The 26,475-nt window shown below is 38.6% G+C and overlaps 1 protein-coding gene across 2 annotated transcripts in view; it reads right to left on the bottom strand.

Moving 5' to 3' along the window:
- Positions 1–26,475, bottom strand: part of LOC145987852 (uncharacterized) — a 291,669-nt gene that overhangs the window by 211,998 nt on the left and 53,196 nt on the right. The window lies entirely within an intron of this gene.

Here is a 26,475-nt window from a genome sequence, read left to right as displayed (position 1 = left end):
GTTGCTTTACGGAGCGACGTTCCACCATAGGTTGCTCCATCATTTAACTTCTATTTTATCTACAGAGAGAAGAGTATACGTAGGAAACAAATATTGGCAAATTCGCGCTTGCAATAAGGTTTCTTGCTTTTGGTTGTCTTACTCGTTTTGGTATAGCTACTTACTTTTACTTTTTCGAGCAGTATTCATTCTCCGGGAAGTCAAGCCCAGGCAGCTGGCAACTCCGTTGGTGAGAATGAAAAAAAGAGACAATTTCATACTTTTCATGCTCACCCCGTATCAGTTAAACCAGTTAAACCATAGCCCGCTACGATCCTAACCGAATCCACGGGTAAGAATCTGTAGGTGGCCTCGACCGTAGATAGCGATGCCATCGGCAAGATTCTTTCCCTAAGTTGGCACATCTGTCATAAGCATTCGTGTAAAATTGCAAATTAAACAGTTTCTTTAATACGGTTGACTGAAGCAGATGTGTTTTGTGTATTCCTTAATATGGATAAAATTGAATATTGCAGTGATAAAGTTATTTGTGCAAAACAAGGTTTAATGACAATCGAAATTCATTCCAAGTTCATAAAAGTTTATGGGAACCCAGCCCTTCGTTTCAACAATTAAAAAAAAAAGGCCTGTTGAATTTAAATGTGACCGTATCAGCCTTGAAGGTCATCTACGTGAAGAACATCCAAAAATTGCAACGTGCATGAAAAATTACACAGGAAAAAGCTTTGCAAAGATGGGTGCCGCGCTTGGTAACAGCAGATCAATAACGTGTTCTTATAAAAATCTCTGAACACTGTTTGGAGCGTTTTAACAAGAATAAAACTGATTTTTGTGCGTCGATTTATAAGTATTGTAGACGGTAGGGCAAGAGTGACGTATACAAATTCCTTGCTCAGCGTAATGTACAGCCAACGTCAAAAGAAATAGTAGGCAAATTGTCCATCACCATTTTCATTCGTCCTGTTTTCCACAATGTGATGATCATGAATTGAAGTAAAAACGTCAATAGGCAGAGGACAACATCTCATACACCTCCGAGTATAAAAGACCGTCTCACTCTCTCATTACTCTTATGCTATCATGGGTTGTCCATCACAAAGTGTGCAAGTTGATTGTATCGAGCTGGAGTCGACACGACGGGATTTACGGCTGAGGAAGGTGAGTGAGTGGTAATTGCCTTACCGGTTACAATCCCTTCAAATATCCTGCCTACGATTAAATGTTTGGAACGAGACGACGGTCTTTTTATTAACTATCTACCAATCTCCCGGTGCCGTGTCTATCGCCCAGAGATAATGGATGTGAGCGAAGCTAGGGGCTGGAAACGAACACGTTCTCTACGCCTCTAGTCAGCGACTATAGCTATCTCGGGGGGTTGAGAGACTAAAGTATGGATGAAACTTGGATTCACCATTACACACCAGAATCGAAACAGCAGTCAAAACAGTGGACAGAACCCAGTTGTTCAACTCCACCAAAAGACGAAGTCCTGATATCAGCAGGAAAGGTTATGGTGTCAGTCTTTTGGGATGCTAAAGGGATTTCTAGTTAGTACCTATATTGGGGAGGGGTTTGCCTAATGTCCGTGGCTTCCCTTCCCTGTGAACGGGTCCTGGTTGCAAAAGTAAAAGTAAGTGTGAGGCAAGTAAAAAAGATTACTACAGCTAAAGCATATTTCATACTTATAAACCTTCTGCTAAGCATATAACCGTCAGCATAGCAAAATTAGTAAATACAATTTCAATATTGGCAGGAAAGTACAGAAAAAGACGATTTAAGACAAAAAAATTAATAGAAAGAATATTAACATAAAATTAACATTGACATAAACCTCCTTTCAAGCATAAACAAAGTGAAAGAAAGTAGATGTACAAGAGGCACAAAAATTATTCTAGTGATAAGAAATGAAAAAAAATAATTTTTTTTGTAGTTCTTCACGATAAATTTGTATTAACGAATTCATGGACATAATACAAGACAAAGGAAAAACTTCCTCATCCAAACTAACAGACAGATCACCATATTCTGCAGGTGTAAAATTTTACAACAAACTTTCCTCTTGAAAGATAAGAAAAAAAAATCACTCTTTTAAAGAATAAATTACAGTTAATCAAGAAATACCTCACAGACAGAGTTCTGTATGAATTCTAAAATAGATTGGGTACAACTGTTACATACAAAAAAGAAATCTACTAATCTCATAGACCGAAGTGCTTTTAAATACTATACCACAAGAATTTAAGGAAAATCGTATCTTTTATATAAAAAATCCATGCATATATTTTTATTATAGGAACACGTGTTTATCATCGTTTTTAATATTGTAAATGTAATGTACAAATAATGTAAATCGGTGCATCACTATGTGCATTATGAAATATGAGAGATATATTATTTTATGTTTTCATGTATCTGACGATATCCATACCCCTAGGGCGATAACGTCGTTGCCTTGTAATCAAGGGGTCCCGGGTTCGATACTAGGTGGAAGCACATTGTATACAGTGGTTCGGATCCTACTTTAAAATGTAGGTCCAGTCCCGATTGGCCTATATGTGCGTAAATTGAACTTAAAACAACAAGAATTCAAGTATTACCCATGAAATAATGGGTCAACGGATAAATAAAGATTATGATTATATATAAACCAATCTTTATTTATGAACAGATCAAAATAATAATAATCACCAGTGCTCGAAAAACTTTCTTCAAAGCTAGGCGCCAGCTCTGAAAATCAGGCGCCAGGAAACTACCTACTAGCAGTTGTGCATACTACAGAGTGTTTCAAAATTCGCACAACCCAAACTTTGAAAATGTATATCATGAAAACCGTAAGAGGTATTTACACCAGGTTTTCTGCACTAAACTAATCATGTACACTATCACTGGGTTAATAAATTTATGTTAGCATGTATCCAAATAAAAGCAATTACATTATTTTAAAAAATATTGTTAATTTGCTGAAAATATCTGAGAATTGATTTTCAACAATATATACCAACGTAGAAATTTTCAGCGAAAAATGAAGGTTCGACCAGGACTCGAACACGGGTCTCTGATTTACCGTGCCATTGTGTGCGTGCGAAAAATGCATTAACATCTCTACGCTGGGAGGAACCAGGCCATGTCGAAGTCTACTGTGTTTCAAAGGCAACAGATCCCGTTGCGGTAGCACTGACAGGGACGATTCCACACATAAAACAGCGACAGCGAGAAATCAGGCGAGGCCAGGCCGGCTCAGTAGCTCAGTGGTTAGAGAAATCGTACGGTATACCAGAGACCCAGGTTCGAGTCTTGGTCGAGCCTGCATTTTTCGCTGAAAATTTCTACGTAGTACATCTTCTGTGTGTGCCTAATCTTCAATAATAATACCAACTCTTAACAATTTGTGGGATCATTTGTTGGTGTTTGACTAGTCGTAACACAGTTGCTTTGTGAGGTACAGCAGAAGCGGAGGATTTTTCTTGGAAAATCTCTTGTACACGAGTGTAAGAATGAGTAGTAAAATACTCTTCAGCAATGCATACGCGCTGCCCCAAAGAATACGCTATGCTGAATCAATTAAAAGAACAGGCATATAGTATCGTCGAAAGTGAGCGAAGAGAATTCAGTGTAGCCAGAGGCAGACTAGGATTCTCTCAAGAGTCCAATTTCGGCACAAAATCTTGGTTATGATTTTTCACGTAAATGTATAGCCAATAGTAAGGCACATGTGGCGTGCGTCTGTTGACAATATTTCGACCTGCCGGACCCTGTGGCTGAGTGGTTAGCACATCGTGCTGCGACGCCAGGGGTCCTGGGTTCGAATCCCGCTCGGGCATGGTCGTTTGTGAATGCCCATTTATCAATTTCATCATTTCATCACTCATCTCCATCTTCGCAAATTAGCAAAGAGGCACAAAACGCGAAGTAAAATAACATAAATCAATCAAATATTTCGACCTGCTAGCATTGCCATATATGTCCCAAAAATGACACTTTTTCACTCAACCCATAAAATCGACAATAAAAAATCCATCAAATGTTGCACATGACCAATATCGGTCGCAAATGACAGATTGACATGGCATCAGTCATCAGACATCTAATTATGACCCTTCGATAGTTTCTTACGTATTTTTCTCATTCAAAAGTGCATTTGTGGAAAAATTTTAACGCTGCCTTCCGCCAGTTATTAATTTATCTAAATTTTCTGTATTAAGAAAACTGATAATTTTATGCATTGAATAATATCTCAATGGATGAGACTTTATAATGCAGAAAACCCGGTGTAAATATCTCTTACAGTTTTCATGATATACATTTTCAAAGTTTGGGTTGTGCAACTTTTGAAACACTCTGTATAAGAAGCTGAGCATCACGGTATTCAAAACACCGCTAAATCATTCGAGAAAACAGGAAATGGGGTGTTGGGGGACAAAGAGTAAGATATTATTACTGACTCTCTGGAATGTTCACAACGTTGATAAAAAAAAAAAAAAAACATTTGCTAACTTACGCTGTACTGCAATTTGAACTTACAATCATCAAAATTTCGTACATATTACAGCAAAAGATCACAGTCGCCAGGCTGAAATTTTTAGTCACCGTGGCGACCGGGATTTTTCGAGCCCTGATAATCACTGTGTATTTCGCTTTGATTTTCACCACACCAACAGATTTATTCTGTTTTGGATTGACATAATTCAGATTTCCAATATTTGTACAAAAGCTTGCAAAGCTGCTGCAAAACCACACGAGTACATTAGTTTAATCCAGTTTCCTGCCTTCATTTCAATACCGATTTAATATTACAATTTTCAATTATCATCATCCCCAGAGGAATATATTATTGAACGTTTTTAGTTATTTAAGTAGTGGAAATTTCAGCACAAGGCGTGGAAGTTGAAATTATACAACAATTGAATTCAGTCACAGTTAATCTTATTTATACTCTCCTTTGTACTTGCACAGTTACAAATTTCTACATCGAAATCCTGTAAATGCACTCAATTAACATGTAAAATGGATGGAGGTTTGTGCTAATGAGCAATTAAGTTTTCAAAGTTAATTAACTTTAATCTGCTAACGTTTGAAAGCGCGAAATCGAATTATTAACATTTTGACTTCATTACGTTCATGAAATAAAAGTTTACCCTATGTAACCAACAGACTGGGATACCTTCCTTCCACGGTTAAATGAGGGTAAAAGAGGGGCATTGTTCTTGAAATTTCACTGGAAACTTGGAAGAAAATCAGGAAAACTTCTTGAAATTTCAGAAGATATATTAACATCGAAGAAAGAAAAATAAACATATACAGGGTGGGTGAGAAGTAACTAGGCATTGAAAATTAGCTGTAGTTTTTGTAATATTTAAGCAATCTCAATGAAACCTTTTGTACATATGCGTTATGGAATAGGATTATATGTGCATACGAATTCCACATGATGATGTTTGGGTCGTAGGTCTATATTTTCTGCAAAACACCATGAATCGCGAACGCTACCTGACAATGTATGTTTGGCCCATCGTATCTCGCTGGGAAACATTGGTGAGCTTGTTTTCACGCAAGACGGTGCGCCGCCACACTTTGCACTTACCGTACGGGCGTGATTGGACCACAATTATCCGGGAAGTGGGCTGGGACGACGAGGGAATCACGAATGGCCTGTCAGAAGTCCAGACCTCACGCCCAGTGACTTTTTCCTGTGGGGCTTTGCAAAGGAGGAAGTGTACAAGACAAAACCCCCCACTGTGGAGGTACGGACTCGAAATGTTATCACAATGCCCCAAAGGAATTCCTACAGAAGACCGTGAATTCCATATTCGTTCTCTGGTGGATGCCGCCGGTGTCTACACTGAATTCTGAGCTGGCACATATGGAATCCCATTCCATAATATACATGTTCAGAAAATTTCATTGAGATTGCTTAAATATTACAAAAACTACAGCAAATTTTCAATGCCTAGTTACTTCTCGATCACCCTGTATATTATGGCTGAATCGATACCATTTTGAACCTATACCCATACCGATACTTATAAAATTGTAGCAGTTAACAGTTATTCACAATATTGATTATGATTAATGGGTGAGTATTTCATTGCAATTATAGGCATCAATTTATTAGAGATTTCCTTCAAAATATTCAAGAATCAAATCAGAACATTATCAGAATCACAAAATACAGTTTTTTCACACACTATTGGTGGAAAATAAATTATAATCTCTAATTTTGCATGATTTCCAGGATAATGAGACTCCGCGATAGTATCGCGCGGCATTTTTGCGGACCCAGAGAAAAACCAAAATGCAGGAAAAGCATCGGGCGGTATTGGTAAACAAAATCCAACCGATACTTTTCGATACCGATACGACAGATACAATACTACAGCATCGGAATCGGCTAAGTCATAATACACAAAGTACACGTTCCAAATAAGGCCCGGCTTCAAATAAGGCGTATCCTGAGGTTATGATTGGAATAATCCAGAAAGTTTCCGGTAATTCTGTTAGCTCCTTACATCTAGAGGGCAATGTCCAGTGCTTGTCGCATATGAGCCAGTGTGCAGCCAATTAACCGACGACGAGAGGAAAGAAAGTCACTATGTTATTATTCCGAGGTACGCGTATTTGCTTTCAAATGTATCCTGAAACGAAGTATTTTGTGCTGTAAGTATCATTATAAGTACACTAAAATATGCTCTTTTAGTTGCCGATGTCAGTTTTTCAAAATATAGTCCTTTAAAATAACAACACTGGCACATGGGCTGCAAACTATGAGGCCCAGTGTACCTTGTTTGGTATACAAGATCTATGCATTACATAATTATCAGAAGTGCCAGTTCTTCACTGGGAATAAATCGTTATCGTTGTTATGTCGCACCCTGTAAAAATGTATAACTACTTTTTGTATTTTTTAAATATTACCTTATGCCTATGTACAAAATAAAGCTAAGGTTTCACGCCCATCTATGTTCCTGTAAGTTAAAATAAACTGTCCTTTCTGTTTAGATGTCTTGCCAAACTTTCTTTTCATTGAATTCTAACGTTCAGACTTATTATGTATCAGGTATGGGCCTTATTTGACACAGGAGTTCCTAATAAGGTCCATTTATAGGTGTTCACAATATCACTTATTGCAACTGTGCTATTTAAATTACAGTTACACAAATTTTAATCTTTGTACTTTATAGCTAATAAAAGCATTAGGAAACATCTTGAAATTTCAAGATGCACCTGTGTATTTAGGGGCTTTCTTGCAATTCACCTTATTTTCTTTAGAAATAGTTTAGAAATACGTAGATTATTTTACTTATGTACGGCATCACACCATTACTTGCATTAATATCGTTTTAAGGTTTAATTGTAACCCTATTAAGATACATATAAAAATGCACACACTTACATACACACGCAATCGCTGTGGGTGTGTTTCAGTGGTAAGCGTATGGAAGAAAATCTGGAATTTCCTTGAAATTTCACTACAGGTATAGAAGAAAACCAAGAAACATCTAGAAATTTCAGAAAAAACGAGAAATGATATGATAATTTCACTGGAAGCGGAGAAGAAACTTCGTAATTTTCTTGCAAAAGAACTACAATGTTCTTTTAATTTCACCAGAAGCAGAAAACTAAACCAGGAAGTTTCCTTAAATTTCAGTAGAATTGCGAGGAGAATAAAAACCGAAATAGGAGGAAAAGACAATACTGCTGAAAGTGCAAGGAGAGAACTATAATGGTTTGTCGAAATTTTCTTGAAAATTAATATGACAAGCAGAAATTCTTCCTAAGCGGAGAAGAAAACCATGAAAATTTCTGAAATTTCCTCTACTCCTGAAGGAAGGGTAAAATAGCAATCATCTTGAAGTTTCTTTGAAAACTAGATATTAACAGCGTATTATTATTTCAGTAGAACGGAGGTAAATCAGAACTAGGAATGGATAAGCAAATAATAACTTTTCTGATAATTTCACTGAAAGTTGAAAATGAAGAGAAAAGAGAAACAATGCTTGAAATTACATTAGAAATGAGAGAGAAGAAAATCTTTAAGGTTCTGCCATCGGAATTCAGAAGGAAAAGAGCTTACTTCTTAAAATTTCAAGAATTTCAAACTTCTTTCAAAATCCGACCTCAAATGCAAGAAGAAGACGAATTGAAGACAAGATGAAAACACATTTTTCAATAAATGAGAAAAGGGAAGAGTGTTGACAACTGAAAGAACAAAATGAGTAATACTCCCGAAGATAAAGACTGAACAGTTCTGAATTACAAACTTAGGCAAAATAAACAAGTCTATTGAATTTTCTATAGAGGTAAAGAGCATCATTGTTTGAGCTTTTGTTTCAAGTCTACTTTAGGCACATATGGATAATCGTGACTGGACCTATAGCTGAAAGTAGGATTCGAACAACTATGTGTCTCCACCGGGTATCGAACCTGGGACACCTTGATTACAACGCGACGACGTTACCACTAATCCATCAGGGAGGTCTGAGACCTAAGATTGGTTCATAACATTTCACAACATAAGAGGATAAATTAGTAACGATTTTAAATTTAGTGAAAACTTTGGAAATGATTTTCTTTTACATCCTACAAACCGTAACCAGTGAAATTGGCCTAATTTCATTTCATTTGCTGCGAATTCTCAAGACCAATCAAAGGAAAAGTCTTGCCATTTACATCCGTTTTGTAAATGCAGAGGTTCCTAATATTTGCAATCGTGCATTTGTTCTTGAACAAAGGCCCGCCTGGACTTCTGATCGCACCTCACTCCCTGAGGACTTGCGGGAATTGCCCCACCAAGAAACGGTGACCTGGAGATGTTTGTGAAAGTTATTATGTAAAACACCTCTGAGGAGTTGCATAAACTTTCTGCTTCCAGCATTCAAAATCCAAGGAAGCAAAACTTTACGCCTCTCCAACCCCTGAGCTGGTGTTCCAAACTTCGAGAATCCTGAATTTGCATCTACTGGGCGTGTCTCTGGGAACTGCAAGCGATTGTTTTTTCCAGTAGGGATGTTTATTCTGTACCATTTCTTCTTCTTTTGGAAAAACAATCATTATTATGTCTTCTACTTAGTATCATTTTAATTGTATTTTTACATGATGTTAGTAAATATCCGAAACGTACAGTCATCGTCAATACAAATGGGACACGTGGATCTTGGAATATTCGCCTTTGCGCCGTCAAGGGTTGCCCAAAGTGGGCCATGGCTCAACTTGTCAAAAGATGTAATAGGCAAATTTCGTGATAAAAATAAAATGCAAACACATTATAGTGTTAAGTAGGTTATAATTTTATTGTATATACAGTGAAACCTCGTTAATCCGGAATAATGGGGCGGGGATAAGTTGACCGGTTTAACGAAAGTCCGGATTAACTGAAATAACCTAAAAGAACAGTAGAAAGTGCATTAAAACTCCGTTTATAGCAATACAAAACACGTTTATTATGGTGTGTATATAAAGGGCATAGGTCTAAATACACTATACAGTAAAGTACAAAGTGTGCGGGAAACAGAACTTCATCAGTTCTTTGGGAAGTTTTCTTGTTGACTTCTAGCCACATTTAAAACCTTGCATTCTGCTTTATTTTTTGGCCTGTTCGGATTAAGCGAAGTCCGGATTATCGGGGTCCGGATTAACGAGGTTTTACTGTACTGTCAAAGCAACATTTCAATTTGCCTAGTTTATTTCCACTCCCAATATTTAAACTTCTATGATTGGTTAATAAATTCTAATTTGGACCACGTAATAGCAATGTGATTCGGCACACAAATACATACATTCACCACGACGTGGGGGTGGAGGCACATAGTGGTTCTGATCACACTTTAAATTCTAGGTCCAGTCCCGAGTAGCCTATCTCGGGTAGATCTAGGAAAACTCAAGTCGATCAAGATGTGGCTCACCCAACCCACACTAGATAGTCTGGTGCCGAGCTAACTTCAGTAGCAATCTGCCAATAGAAACTTCTGCCATTGTAGTAGATTTAGGCAACCCGCATAGCGCCATGTAGGAAAGTTAGTACTTCAGGGTGGCATTTCTATTGCAGGTGACTGCATCCTTCATCCGCTCGCGCGGTTTGCCATCTCACTTGCGATCGCACTACGGCTATCCGCCGTTCGTCACTTATTTGTTTAATTTCATTTTCGCATATAGGAATTTTTTTTATGCCTGCAGTTAGATTTTGTGGTTTCGAAAGTAATAGTAACTTCAAAAGAACATTTTTCAACAAAACACTTTATTATATAAACTCCAAAACAGTTTAAAGTAGAAGTATAGTGTTACATATTAATGGAAGTTAAGTTATTGAGCCATGGGCTGAAACAGCCATAAATTTTAAATGACATTATATATATATATATATTGTTATGGCTACTTGTTGATTTTGATGCATGAAATCTGCCTTCTTACCAGATGATCTTTTATCTACATCCTTTATTTCGTTCTTGTATTTACAAACATTAGAAAAATGATTTATCTTGCCACAAAATCTGCAAGCTTTCCTTCGTGTTTTTTTCTAGAACCACATTTATAGCAAATCCAATTAACATTCCTTGGACTGTCCTGTTGCAACTGTCCTTTATAACATTCATTTGCCTCTAATTTTCCCTTGTACATATTTCTTGGAGTGTGTGTATTAACTTTGAGGATGTTTTAGTCTTACTGAACAATGAACATGGCTACCAAATCCTAATGTGGTCTTCCACAAATATATAACAAATACAAATTCACTTTGGTATAAAGAAAACTAGAAAAAACTTTAAAAGATGATTAGGAAAAATCACTTCACTTGGCACTAAGGAAAAAATGCATTTTCGAAGGAAAATTACTCGTAATTGAGATCTCATGAGATGACTGAGATCATAATTGAGATCTATTCCCTATCTGTACATTCTTCATCAGGATCGGAACACTCCGTGCACGTGTTGCACGTAATACAATAGGGCTTCTCGTTTTACTCTTTTTGTATCTATAAATATATTTGTATACCTGACAATTTTGTCAACCATCATCATCATCCATTGTAATTGAGATAAAAAGCAATTTGCCATAAAGATAAAAAAATGGTACGAAATAGGTAGGTATCAGAATACCAAAGCTAAAATGAAATGACAAAATCATACTTATACCACAAAAATAATTCAATAAGAATGAGAGAGAGAGAGAGAGAGAGAGAGAGAGAGAGAGAGAGAGAGAGAGAGAGAGAAATAAAACAAATGTGTGAAAAATACATGTAAAAACTGAAATATTTTCTTACATTTTTTATCAAGCGATCGAAGAAAAGTTCACACTTCCGCTCGCGGACGGCAATCTGTCGTTCGAAATTGACAGATCAAATTTTAGCACTGTACTGAACCCGTACGGCGTATCGGAAATATGCGATTCGCTCGACACCTTGCAGAACAATGCCTAATTAGAGAATACATCCACAGCCGCGGCCCCGCCTGATCGTGGGGGAGAAGTCGCGCGTTTCTTTTTCTTCTTCTTCTTCTTTTTTTTTTTAAAAAAAAAACGTTAATCTGCCGGGTGCGCGAGCGGATGAATGGTATATTACACCTACGTTTCAAGAGCTTGGGAACTACAACAGCCAGAAGCATTCGATCTCCATTAAAACAAGTCGACTTGTAAGTGGCATACAAGCAATATTGTCACCAAATGTTGTAATCTTTTCCCGCGAATCACATAAAAACAAAGTATAATATTTATGTATATGTATACATTTTCAATTCCAAAGTAGGTACAAGAAAAGACATTACAATTGTTCTCGAAAATTAAATAATAACAATACCAAGTTATTACTCGTATTTCCACTGCAGGACATTCAAACAGTTAGTCAACTTGTGATCAAGTGGTTCTTTGTTCGATTCCAGGGGGAGACACGTTACACAATGATTCGCCGCTTTGTGAAGTACGAGTCTGACGGGAGATTCGATTTCGGGAAACTCGTCGCAACGATTCACGCACGGAGGAGCAGAGAGCTCCGTATGAAGAACAGGGAAGCCTCGTAAGAAAGAATCTTTTGTGGCCTAGTAAAGTGGCGCCACGTCGCGCGCAGGTGTGGTTCGATGAACTAAGTAAACCCTTTCAGCTTGCAACGGAAAATTCAATGCTATATCAAAGGGTAAAACCACTTGAGAAATTTGTGTCGACTCAATCTTGCAGCGTGACGTCACACTAATAGGTCCATTATATACATAATACACACATACCCGGTGGTCCCGGAACGGTCACATATCGTGAAAAATACACATGGAATCGGAAAACGAAATAATATGTGTTTAATAAGTGAAAGAAAGCTATCCAATGACATCACACTTGATTCCCCACCCCCGCCCCGTCGTTCAATAGAGTATATGGAAGGGAGTAGACTTTTTTCAAATCGCCATATCTTCTTTCCTAATTGAGCTAGGAGGATGTTTGATAGCTCGTTGGACTCGGAATGAAGTTCTCTTTCCGATTCTACAATACAAAATGGGGGTTTCCATTTAAAATTTCATAGTTGCCTCTCGCCCCACCCCCAGGGGGTAGAGGTGGGGAATCAAGTGTGATATCATTGAATAGCTTTCTTTCAATTATTAAACACGTATTTTTTCGTTTTCCGATTCGATGTGTATTTCTCACGATATGTGACTTCCGGGACTTTTGGACCACCCGGTATATCTTGTAGTTAGAACGAGAAACTAAGGGGGGGGGGGAAAGCTTTAGGTGTCCGAATTATAAAGTGATGTTATTTCTAATCTAAAGTTTCCTACACGAGATAACATCGGAAGCATATTTTCACGAGATGGAATTGCGAAAGAGCAGGTGTTAGAATCAACAGACTTTAACATTTCTGCAACATACGAATATAATCTTGGCCGGTGGCGTGGCAGCTATTCTTGGCTTGACCCTACTTTAGCGTAGGCTCTTTGAGGATATAAAACTTGCTATAACGGGCATTTCAGTCGTAGCACGTAGATCTAGGAACAAAGCTTGATCCAAAGGATGAGCGTCTAAGGCCCCGGGTCTGAACTCGCGACCATTGGCTTTGTCGACGAGATTAATTTTGAATTTTTGCCATTCGTGAAAGAGAGAGAGAGAGAGAGAGAGAGAGAGAGAGGAACAAGTACCTTATCGTTCTTTTTATTCCAGAAGATCGGTCTCTTTGAGCACCGGATCACGTAGACCTTCGCCTTCTGAATCTGCAAGGGGGCATGGACTAGATTCGGCATCTGTGAGGGGAAGATGCCCCCCAACACCCCCCTCTTCTCTCGAGAGAGTAAGAGAGAGAGAGAGAAAAGACAACACTCGTATGGAAAGCGATCCGGCCGCGAGATGGAACCACTCTCGTGAAATAACAAAAGAAGGAGGAAAGGGAAATAACTTACAGCCCTTTCCTTCTCTCTCGGTGAAGTAATGCTGTTGTAACTCTCTCCTGTGTTTTTCACCGTCCCGAAAGGCATCTTCTTACTGGTACCGACGAAAGTACCTCATCTAGAGTTTGGAATTTATTTTCTTCGAGGTTCTGTGCAATAAGATATCCGGAATCCAAAATATCCGATCTTGTTCCAAAAGTTTCTTCCGGTTCTTCGCTAGCGTTGCTCTAAAGCAATGTTGTTCAGCCTGTTTGGAACGAAGAACCAATTTTCCAAAAGCAACAGGCAGGGTTGCGCAATGATGGGAGGGCTTCAGATATTGCTATTCCATATTTAGACATTATTAAAAGTGTTATGACCTGCATCGTACGTCAATTTAAACTGTGCCACTACTATATATTCCGAGATGAAATACAAGTTGTAAGTGTACCATTCAAAAGGACAGTGTGGTCACCAAGTCTTTGTTTCCCTATAGCGTTACGCTAACCACTACGCCACGGAGGCCGGCAATACGTATACAGCGTGTTCATAAGATATTTCCCTCATAAAGAAAATTTATAGCGTGTAAACTATAAGAGCTAGGAACTTGTAGCTTGCGACAATACATGATGTAATTATGAAAGTTCTTATTCCTGTACAGTGCTGCCATCTTTGAACCGTGCTTGTGGCTCTGCAGAAGGTGCAGTATATGCTGTGATTTTACGAAACCCAATCACCAGTTACAGCGCAGAGATTGTTTCCCACGATAGGTACCTGACGTTAGGAGCATAAAGGGTTAAACTTTGTGTACCAAACGTTTATGCTCCTAAGATTAAGTGCTTATCGTCCATACTTTCTCTCTTGCTTCGACACCATTTTTTTACGCTACTCACGGCAAAGCCAGATGGAAGCACCGTGCAGGAATAGAAACTTTAATCATTACGTTATGTATTGCCGTAAACCGCATTTTGCAAGCTCTTACAGTATATACACTGTAATTTTATTTTATATAAAGGAAATATTTTATGAACGCGCTATATATTTGTTTCCGGTTGGTGAAAAAAAATTACAGTTCGCTCATACGAGTTCTGTCTTATCTAGAATAAATTAACTTAGTTACGTTTTAAAGTGATTGTAACGGAGTTTTCAGATGACACATTGATTACATTTAAAATTTATTTTAAGTTGAATTATTTTTATATCATAATTTACTTAACATATAAAATATAGGCCATATTACCTGAGGTAATAATTGCTAAAGATTAGGCCTATCAGGAGCTAATTACTTGAAATTGAATGCCATTAATGCTAAGTTAGGATATATTTTTTAACAATTCTGATATTCTGAAGCATTATTATCTACTTCTTTAAGTGTTTTTTCAAGCTTCTATGTTTTTTGCGAGTTTTAGTGAATTGTAAAATATATGTGTGACACTCATGCAATAATTGGTTATTATTTCTTACTAATAATGATACTTTTAATTATTATTATAATTAATAAATAACTGCACATATATAATCATTAAGGGAAGCAGTGATTCAATAACAACATGTTTTCTTGATTTTTAATAATAGAAAAAAAGGTGTGGGCCTGTGAATTCCCCCCTCCTCCTCAGGTAAGGACGTTTCTCGTACGGCACGGGTAAGCTAGGGTTAAAAAGCATCTAACGGTCTCATTAGGACAACAGAAATAAAGATTTTAGTTAAAGAAAAAGATTTTTCGGTTCCCGAAGTTTCCAGAAAGTACACGGCAGTCCCTTCAGAGGCACATTAAACCGAACCAACTCCCCATTAAAAAATGAATCCGTCCCTCCTACCAATCCCCAGCTCTTTCGATTACCCTCCCCTTCCAACACGCTTCTCGGTTCACCTCCCGACTTTAAAGACAAGACGCTACTCCGTCCGGAAGGAGAGAGAGAGAGAATAGGCGCAATTCTATTACGATGGGGCAAAATCCCCCACTCCCCCCCTCCTTCCTTTGCTCCCGTTTCCTTAGAGAACGTCTGTTATTGGATTACTTATTCTGTGTTTGGCTGGTGCTTCCTTTCTTCTGGCTCCCATATCGTTCCGAGTTTCGTCGGTCGGAAAACGAAATGAAAATCGTCCTAAACAAAAACAAGCTGCGATGCCCCCCCCCCGCCCCCCTTCCCCGCACTCTAATGAAATGAAACCATGTTTGAGCCATTGCTACATTCACTAAACTCAATTTACCGTCTTCCCCAGCTTTTTCCAGTCTGCTCTAAATTACAGACAGCGTCCTCAATGGGACAAAAATAAGAGAGAGGAATAAAAAAAATGGAGTGGAAAGGGAAGTATGTGGGATATTACAATGCGGTGCCTTTGTCCTTTTATGTTGCTATAAGAACACTTCGACATAATTAAGTGGAACAGAATTCAACGGAAGCCTACATTACAGCTTCTGAGGCTAGGCCTTTGCGACATTCATAAGACCAATTTTCAAGGAACTTGTATGTTCACGTTTAACTTTACTCTTTCGCCACGGTGTCGCTAGCGACCGCATTCGACTTTTGCTCGGCAAATAAGTAGAATTTACTATCTTTACAGTAGCCTTATTTTATTAAGTGAATAAGTAATAGTATAAGAAATTAAGTTGTAATTATTACTATTGGAGTTTTCTGTTGAAACAGACCAATTTGTCACAATATTATATATTATATACTCTGTTCTGTAGAAAGCGAACGAAAGCAAGTCTCTGCGCAGGTAATGACTCAAGAGGGCTCGACCAATGAACAAGTACGAAGGAATGGCATCGCGTGAAGCCATTGCAGCTGCCAGCCTTTGCAGTAGCATGTAATGTTTCGCTTCTCCCCTTCACTACAGTTACGCGCTACCTTGCTCCAGAGATAGGGTAGGATACAGTAATAGTATATTTTAAGTTATGTAGCTACTCATTGCTTCACAAAATCCAATTCAAGTTTTTTCCGATATAATTACACAGATTCTCTGAAAACTAAAACATGTTCAATTAATATAGTAATAATAACACATTTGCTCCTCAGGCCAAACCTGTTGTTCATTTGTGAGAATATAGGGGAAGAAGGGCCAAGACGAGGAAGCGGTGTAAGACGGGATGCTGAGTATTGTACTGTTACGGCGGCCGATCCTAACGCTGGCAAGGGAAGTGGGGAGTGGGGAAGCGATCAATCCAGCACTATAAGAAACGTAGCAGCCAGTAGAACCAGGTTCACGTAGTACTTCTTCCCGCCGCGTCGTGTCTCTCCGCGCCACTGCTGTTGTCTGGATGGTCTGCGAAGTAATCTCCACTTCCCTTGCCAGAACTAGGACCGGCCGCCGTAAGAGTGGAAAAGACCTATAGTAGTGCTTAGAGCTATGCTTTGGGCAGTCTTGAAACTTCAGCACCTCCCTTTCCAGCCAGTGTCCTTATTCTAAACAGTACTATTATTTAGAGGAAGCAAGTACACTTTTTCACTCCGTTGCAATAATTCGACGCAAGTAAAAATTAATTTATTATTCTGAATTCCTATTGATAAAATCTTTCCAGCATATGTTTTTGGAGATATAGCAGGTTATATATTTTGTGTTGTCATTGCATAATCTGGACAGTAAATTTGTAAATTCAAGTAAATTTCACATGTTTCAGTTCACAAACAAGTTATCTTCGACCGATTTCAACAGAACGTTCAAACACTTGTATGTTACAGGGATTGAGATAGAGTGGCCGGTAGAGTGCAGCACCGTACTTAGTCATCGAGTTAACGTAGTGGTTAGATCAGCGCTCTACGACGCCGGGGGTCCCGGATTCGAATCTCGGCCTGGGAATGGATGTTCTCTGCGAGTGTCCCCTCACTAATTTCATCATATTATCACTCATCCTCATCTTCGCGATTGGCCAAAAGTGACAGAAAAGCGAAGTAAATAAATCAAATCAATCAATCAAGCGTAGAGTTAAACTGCTATGGACATGGTGAATGTCTTTAAATCAAGCGAAATGACAAATTTAAAAAATAGATGGCAAAATGATGAAGCAAAATGGCTACTACTGAAACGAAAACGTCCCGAAGCGAAGCGGTCGCAGTACAAAAATGGCTATAATTGTATCAAGAAAGGTTATTCCTGAAACAAAATGGCGACCTTTGGAAACGAAATATCAGCTAGATAATCCTATCAAGACAGGAACTAGCATGCTACCAAATAGATCTATATTTAAAGTCCAAATCAACTTTTTATATGGATCCGCTTTCTCTTTACCTGTATTTATCTGCAAGATAGGGAAAATACGGGTAGGCCTATATATTTTTAACCCTCAGCAATAAAGCACTCGCCTGAAAATAACTATTTCGTTTGTCAAAGTGAAACCACACAAGCAATACAAACAAAATCAAGAATCGAAAACGGCAAGTGCATTGGCATCTCACGGATTGAAAAATTGGTCGAAATAAATCCGTCCCTTCTTCTAAAAGTCGCTCCACTCGGATCGGATAGCATATACAGTGCTCGAGGGCTGCCAGCGGAGGGGAAAATCTTCTTTTGTAAACAAAGTTTCAATTCACAAACAACCTACCTTCGATCAATTTCAACAGAACGTTCAAACAAGATTCCGAGAAGGAACCACGAAAATCACATATTGTCTACAGATGCGTTCCTACTGATCCTGGTGCAGGGTTGCATGAAAGGAAAATATTCGTGAAGGCAAAGATTATTGAAAATAAGATCCTTAGGAAAATATTTGGACCTAAAAGGGATGAGGAGATAGGTGAGTGGAGAAGGTTACATAATTTGGAACTACATAATTTGTATTCATGTCCAGATATTATTAGAATAATTAAATCAAGAAGACTTAGGTGGGCAGGCCATTTGGCACGAATGGGAGAGGAAAGAGGAGTTTACAGGATTCTTGTTGGGAAACCTGATGGTAAGAGACCTTTAGGAAGGCCAAGACGAAGATGGAGGGACAACGTTGAGATGGACCTAAAGGAAATCGGTAGGGATGGAAAAGAGTATATAGATCTTGCTCAAGATAGGGACAGATGGAAGGCCTGTGTTGCTGCAGCCATGAACCTTCGGGTTTAAGAAGGTTAGAGAGTTAGTTAGTTAGTTAGTTAGTCAAAGATTATTTAGGAATACCTTCGCGTCACCACTGAAAGTTTTGCTACAGGAATTTCCCGCTCGGTATTACTTCGGTTTTAGTGTGTGTGTGTGTGTATAGTGGAATGGCGAAATTTTTGCAATGAGGAACAACATTTTCATTATTTTTTTTCACACGAACGCGCGCACACACACACACACACACACAAGGGAAAAGAGACAGAGAGACAAGGGGAAGGTGAGAGAGAGAGAGAGAGATAGATAGATAGAGAGAGAGAGAGAGAGATAGAGAGAGAGAGAGAGAGAGAGAGAGAGAGAGAGAGAGAGAGAGAGAAGAACCAGATCCACCAAGTAATATGCCTCCACCGAGAGTCAAATGCTCACCGATTTCCGTGACGGAGTTTTTAGGCCTGGTCATTGGTATTCTTTGTGAGTGTCCATTCATCGATTTCATCATATCATCACTCATCCTCATCTTTGCGATTAGCCACCACATTCCTCAAATTCCCCACCAACAGCATTTGTTAGTCTCCTGTTGTTCGATGCATTAGCGTGGTTGATCCTTCAAGTCACTTAGACATTAATAATTTACTGACAAAAGCGGTGGAAAGCTAAGTAAAATAAACAAAATCAATCAAACTTGGGATCACTTAATTAGACAAGGAGTTCAAAGTTCGATACCCGGTCGAGCCACATAGGCAGCGTTACTACTTTTTTTTACCACATTGGGAGGTCGAGAGAGGAGTGATATATATATATATATATATATATATATATATATAGAGAGAGAGAGAGAGAGAGAGAGAGAGAGAGAGAGCTGAGAATGACGGGAAAGAAACAAAGAGTAAAGAACAAAGAAAAAGACAAACAACGCGCAAGAGAACCATAGAAAGAGACAAAGGAGAGACGAAATTGCGCACAAGAAAGAAACGATCCATCCACAACGCAAGCTGTCGAGACACTCTCCCTCAGCCCGAACGAAACGCCTTCGAATGATATGTCATCGAAATTGCTCCACGTCATATTTCAGCTCTCCATCCGACCCCCAGAATTCCTGATGATTTCTATTTTCCACACTCCCCCCCTTTAACCCTCCGATAAGGCGATGATATAACTCCGCCAATAGACGAAGATCTCGGGGAGTGATTTAGAAATAGTCGCCCCATATTGCAGCAGCAATTCAATCCATTTCACACGAAGCACAGGCGCTTATGGGAGATATTCCTCTCGCTTCCACAGCTAAAGGGGAAAGAAAGGAGAGGGGGATTCGTATTTTTTCCCCTGGGTTTTATGAGAATGATAAAAGAATACGCCTCACTTTGAACGATGCGCATAGCAAGGACGATTTAGGTCAGTCGCTTCAAGATCTTTAGCAGAACGTCTCAAGACGAGATCGGGTCAAAGCCGAGAGATTTGGGATTCCAATACAGGTCTACAATGGAAGATGAAGTTTCTCTCGATGTGGCTACATTGGTCCACAAGATAAAAGTTTCTTTTTTAAAAATATTGTACACTTAAGTGCCAAAAGTCATGGGATAGCAGTATGCAAATAGAGAACATACCCTGGCCACCAAGATCGCCAGACATGAACCTCGTGGAACACATTTGGGATATGACTGAAAGATCCATTCGAAAACAAGATCCTGCTCCTCCAACAACCACACAATTATGGGCCGCTATCGTGACCGAACGGCTGAACATCTCTTCAGGGGACTTCTGCCGACTGGTAGAGTGTATGCCACGTCGAGTTGCAGGACGTCGCCGGGCGAAACGAGTTCTCACACAAATTACTTCTGACACTTGAGTGTATAACTGCCTTCTCCTATTTCGAATATTGTACGCCAATTTCCTAACTATTGGGTTAATCGCGACGATGAGCTTCAATGATGAAGTGATGAAATGGGACAAACAGCTACGTATGTGCTGACCACTCCGCCACAGAGGGCACTACTGTGTGTTTGGGTTGAGTTTAGCTTTTGCGAGGCTTCGAAAGTCGAAGTTGTCGGGAGTGAGTTTCTCCTCCCCATCCTAGGGTGAGTGCAGATCTGGCGTTGAAACCTTCCCTATACACCTCTATACGAAGGTTTCAGCTTCACAGTGATCGTGTTAAAGTAGTCGTGATTAATCAAATATGCCAATTATCTTGTAATATCGCAAACTAATCACAGTATGAAGGTTATTCTTAGGCCCGTAGCTAGAGGGGGGCAACTGCCCCCCCTCCGTCTGAGAGCCTGCTTTGCCCCCTGTGAAAAATACAGAACACATTGCTATCTGGTATTCTCACTAATCTTTACAATTATATCCTCTATTACTCTAGCAACATAACAAAGACACTTATTGATTTGGTGATTTATTGAGGTGTGTGGGATTCCGAATAATGTCGTACGTACTAGGATTAGGAGAGGAAAATTTCTTCCAGATTCAGACTTCGGGAAATGATTTCGAAATTTTCTGTATCTAGAACAGTTGTGACATTTTAAGAAGTCTTGTATTAAAGGTGCCTAAGGTGTTTGGATGTTTTTCTTGGATGTGTTGCTATGAAGTCTGAAATGCTTAATCTTTTGTTACCCAAGTCTACCGTTTGGGAATAGTGATTCATGCAGTAGAGAGAGGGAATGGATATTTAATTTCTTTTACCTAGCGTTGTTTTTCTGACACTTCTAGCTAATCGCGACAATGAGTGATGACGTGAAATTGATGAAGAGACACTCACAAACAGTGTCCCTCCCAACCTTGAACGGAAGTCCATTGTAGGGGGGGCAAACATTTAAATAAAAAAAAGAGACTAGCAGAATCTAAGAATAACAGGACAAATAGATACTCAAGACAGAATTAGTTTCCACGTATTTTTTGAATTTTTCTTCCAGACGGCCAAGGGAACTTGCAGGGGGGGGGCACAGAGGGTCAGTTGCCCCCTTGATTTCAAATTTTCGTAAAATTTTCTTGATCGCTTCGTTCGCAATGCCTGCTGTTCTTATAGTCCAAGTTCAGAGCCATATCTATGGGGCCGAAAAGGTCTAAATGAAATAAAAAATGTGTTCAAGAAAATGCCATGGCGCCCCGTGAAATTATTTGCACCCTATTAAGTCAATATGTTTTCAGTTTGCAAAAATTTGGATCAAAAAATTTTCTTTCTCGCTTCGATTCGAATATGATTGTTTTCTGTAATGCATTCTAAATTACCCGAGAGAGAAGTAAGACCAAATATGTAGCTACTTCAGATTGTTGCTGCTAAAAAAGTATTGTCTTAAATATTAAAGAAACTTTGAATGCACACACAATTTAGCGTTAACATGTTGCATATGTATTTTCTTATTTTACGTCGCTACATGTTACATAAATAAAATATATGTTGTACATGAAAGTAATAGGCATATGTACAAATAGAATTTTCGTCATGCATTTTGTGTCTTTCAAAATACAGTTTGTGTGCTTCTTTTCCATTATTACCCAATGTGAAATTGAACGTGTTGGAAAAATATTTTCAAATCAATTGTTCCAACACAAACGCTTTAGCACTGACTTCTACCCCCTTCTTGCATTATTTTTAATAACGTCTTTGATGCTACTATTATTACTACCACCACTATATTACTATTATTATTCTTCTTATCATTATTATTTGCAAGTTTGTCCTCGTACTGCCCCCCCCCTCCAGACAAGAATTCGTGGTTGCGCCTCTGCTCACAAAGAACACTCATGCCCAGGTTCGAAACTGGGACCCTTGGCTTCGTAGTGTGTTGTGTAACCAACCATCCCACCATAGAGGTCGGCTGGTGAAAGATGTAGGACAGCTTAGTGGGTCAAATTATTATCAAACATGATGAAAATGTGATAGTGTTTCACATTTATTGTTTTGGGTTAAAAAGCGATAAAATTTGAAGTTTCATACGGGTTACGCTAGGCATCTTGTGGAGTGTAAATATCAATATCAAATCTTATGAATCATTTATCATATGCAAACACATCAAATATGATAAGCAACATAGGTGTGGGTTATGATATACATTTTGTAAAGGAAAAGGTAAGTGATAACCCTGACTGTTGGCATGATATCATTTCCATAGCATGTTATATATTGCTCTTAGAATTTAAACGGCAGTAAAAATAAATGCCATTTGTAACTGCGAAGCTGTCAATGGGATTGCATACATTAAGGACAAACGATGCCCATATTTCGATTACTTGTTACATCGAAAGAAGAATTGGACGAGCAAATAGTTACTGAGAAAAGTTGTTTGCCTTGATGCCCTGTACACACTGTGAAAGTTGGCAGTGTTATCAGGCAGCACCCTATGAATATAGAATCAAGAAAATGACAGTAGAAAAAATCTGCAGTGAAATAAATACGGCTGAAAATCTCTCAAATTATATTCTATTTATTTTCTTATATTTATAATATTACACTGTGTCTGTAACAGACGTCTGTTAAAATACCTCAGGCACAACCTATTTTTTTGACAAATAATTCTGTCAACTCTCCTGCTGTGGAGAGGCTTTCCCTACCTTTATTAACAAATCTTAAGCCATTCTGTCACTGGCAGAAGGAGGTGTATGGTTTGGTTTCGTACCATAGTCATTAAGCAACATATTTTTCATAATGTAAAGAGGATAAATAATTTATCTCTATGAAACTTAATATGAAATATTAATGATGACAATTTCATGACATTTCAATTTTCGGATGTCAAACATGTATTTCAACAATAAAATAATACAATTCACACAATACTTTGCAAAATGGTAACCAGTAGGCAAACATTGTCTGTAGTGATGCAAGAGTCTCCCCTTTGAAGCAAATATAATCCGTGGTGGACTAAGGGACCCATGTTTTAATGTTTTAGCAAGTAAAAAAATAAAAAAAAATACACAATCCATTAAAGTGTAGATAATATGTAACCATTATTTTTTAATTAATTTGATTTTTCTTGCATAACACAACACAATGATGATGTTGGATTCTCGTTAGATTCCTTTGTGCGTAAAAATCTTGCATAGTGGAAACTAGAGGGAATCATTATGAAGCACGATTTATAAACGTCTTCCTTAATCAGTTCTGCAGAGAGGCTCAAAGCTGTTGGTACATATTAATCGTCTATTAACATTATCGACCTGTAAATATAAAGTAGATACAGTCCTGATTAGACTGTTTATGTTAGTTATACTTTATCTTTGTATTCTTTGGCAGTCCGGAAAGTTCATTATCGAAATATTGTTATTTGATCTTGCTCGAACTTTTTTGTTCGTTGGAGTTTCAAGATATCGTCCCTTTCCTGTTACTTATAGCTTTTGGGGGAGAGGGGGCAGTGCCTCTGTGAACCCTGCTTTATCTGCCAATGCGACACAGTATATTAAAAATTTGCCCCCTCTGGTCAGCTCCACTTTTGTGGATGGTAGAAAGAAGGTATATTGGCAATTGAACCAATCAAGGTAGGTGCGTTACAATGGAGTCGATTTGTTTTTGTTTTGTACTACACTGACAAACGTAACAAGCACGACTGTTTAACGATACCAGAAAGGAAACCTTATGGAATGCCTTTGCTCTTCCCGATCTTCTTGGTTCGACTTCCAGGGGCAAGAAGATGTTGACTGGCCAAAGCGTGGTTTACGGGACTGAGGGTAAAACAACAAAGTGACACCGTACCCACCCCTGATCCCTCCTACATTTGAAGCCGGAAAGTTCTGTTATTTTATCACGTGGATTTCAGCTGCCTCAAAATAGGTATGCAGATAAATAATTTTTAGGAGAGACTTATAAGAAGTAGTGAAAATAAAAGAAAAGTCAACACAAATATCCAAATTATGTTGAGAAATGTTTTCAAACCTTCTAACTTAGATTATACAAGAAATATGTCACATTATAAACGTGCATTATTAATAAAACAATATAAACTAATATACGTGGGAATTAATGGGAATATCACTTTCTTTAATACAAAGGTATTATATTTCAAATGTCATTATGTTAAGTGAGAAATTTTCAATTACATTAAATAACAAGGAAGAAAGGAGTTATTCTCACTGTTATCATTGACGCAAGCGTTTTGTTTGAGAGGCAAAATTACCAGCGCCATCTTCTCTGAATTTTATAGAACAGTGCCTGTGTATATACTATATATCAGCGGTTGTCAAAACTTTTTCTCATTGTACCCTTTAGTCGTAACTAAACGTCTAATGTAGCCCCACCATGGGTTTTCTCAAAGTACAGTAGAGCGTCGATTATCCGAACGTCGGTCAACCGAACGACCGCTTAACCGAACTGTGTACTCGCTCGCACCTGTTACTCTCCCACCCTACCGTCCATCATCCCCCTCACTCCCAAACCAAGTTTCCCACAGTAGTCGCCGCACTGAGCCACCGCTGGCGGAACATTGCTTCTAATGGGGCCTTCATAAGGCGCTGCTGACCGGCCAAGCCGCCAGTCGCTGTGTTTCAACAATCAGCACACTTCTGTCGGTGTATGTATTGTTCATGCAAAATGCGTATGTAATATGTACCTATTTTTGTTTAATAAACTGTACCACATACTATATATTCCTACTAAAGTTGCCTTTGTACGTTACTTTGTAATACTTAAAGAGATGCCTGTTTTTATGAATAAATTTACTGCACAGTACTTCTTTTTGGCAAATAAACATGTACAGTTCGATTATCCGAACAAACCAGTTTTCCGAACACCCATGTCCCCCAATTACTTCGGATAATCGACGCTCTACTGTAGTAGGTTTTGGGGATTGTTTTTGGCTGCCTTATTGGTGTTGATATGTTGGAGACAAAATGGCATTCGGGCTGTATGTGGAAAGATGGTAAACAAACATTAGAATTGTACGTTTATTATTTTATTGAGTGCTCTAAGTTTACAATCTTTATGATTACTTACAAAAACAAAAATATGTAACACGTATGCGCTGAGAAGTACATAAAGAAAATGTAAAGTTTTGAACTGTCAAGCACAATTTTGGAGTTTCTATTGTAAATCCTCAGAGTTTCTAGTGAGTGTCCGTAGCGTCAGCAATACTTATACAAGCACTATCTTCACTACAGGTAGCCTCACTTTTCGATTTCGGTCTTTGCCTTTTAATCGGCCGGGTTTCTTTAATAAGCCACTTATCCATCCAAACCGATAACACGAAATAATTCTTCGTTCGTAGACTCACAGTTTTACTTTCGGCACATGTAACTGAAAGCTGTCACTGGCAAAACTACTCGTCAACAAAGAAAACACCTTACTCGAACTGTAACTTCGTACAGTCTAACAATGCACATGCAAGTTAGGCTACAATAGGTATTATCAGTAGGTAGGAGGTACCGCCTATATTATTGTATCATGTTTATAAACTTCACCAACAATATACAGTGTCGTACTCGTGACGTTTTTACACGTTAACAAATGTTTATGTTTTTGTTAGTTGAAGAATGAAGTTGGTAGAGATTTCGAACTAGTATTTTATTTTAAAACATATGAAACAAAGATAAGGAGTTACAGCCTTATTTTCTTGTTTAGTGAGTCCTGAAGTGTGCTCTACACGCCTGCAGCAATAATGTCGCGTGGGTATCCTCGACATTTCTCTTCCGAGCTGATCACGTATTCCCTTCAAGTCGTTCATGTACCCCTTGGGGTACGCGTACCACAGTTTGATAACCACTGCTGTACAAGATGGGGCACTCGTCGTTACCTTACTTTTTGAACACACCAGCCACTATATAAATAAACTTCTCGACATTTTTCCGTTTAAAAGTTACAAAAGATAAGGTGGAATAACTTCTTACCGCAAAAAAAAGTTGCTAAACCGTTCCGCGAATTTGAAGACGCACGCGATAGGAGTAGCAGTTACCAATAGAAAGACCGGATCCTTAGCATGTCACCTTATCGTGTGACCCCATGCTGACAGCAAAGGGGGAAAAGGCGTGCCAATTTTTACCCCCAACGTCCCTTAAGAGAGGATTCCTGTGAATAATTCATGGGCGGGCTGTGCATGACGATTCATGATACGTTTATTGCCGCAATCCATTGTTATCTTGAATGAGGTATCCTGTAACACATGCTACCTGATAGCACGCACGCTTTGCGGGTTACAGA

This window comes from Lepisma saccharinum, chromosome 5, assembly GCF_977018435.1.
Source record: "Lepisma saccharinum chromosome 5, izLepSacc3.1, whole genome shotgun sequence".
Classification (NCBI taxonomy): domain Eukaryota; kingdom Metazoa; phylum Arthropoda; class Insecta; order Zygentoma; family Lepismatidae; genus Lepisma; species Lepisma saccharinum.
This window is presented reverse-complemented; position numbering and strand designations above follow the sequence as displayed.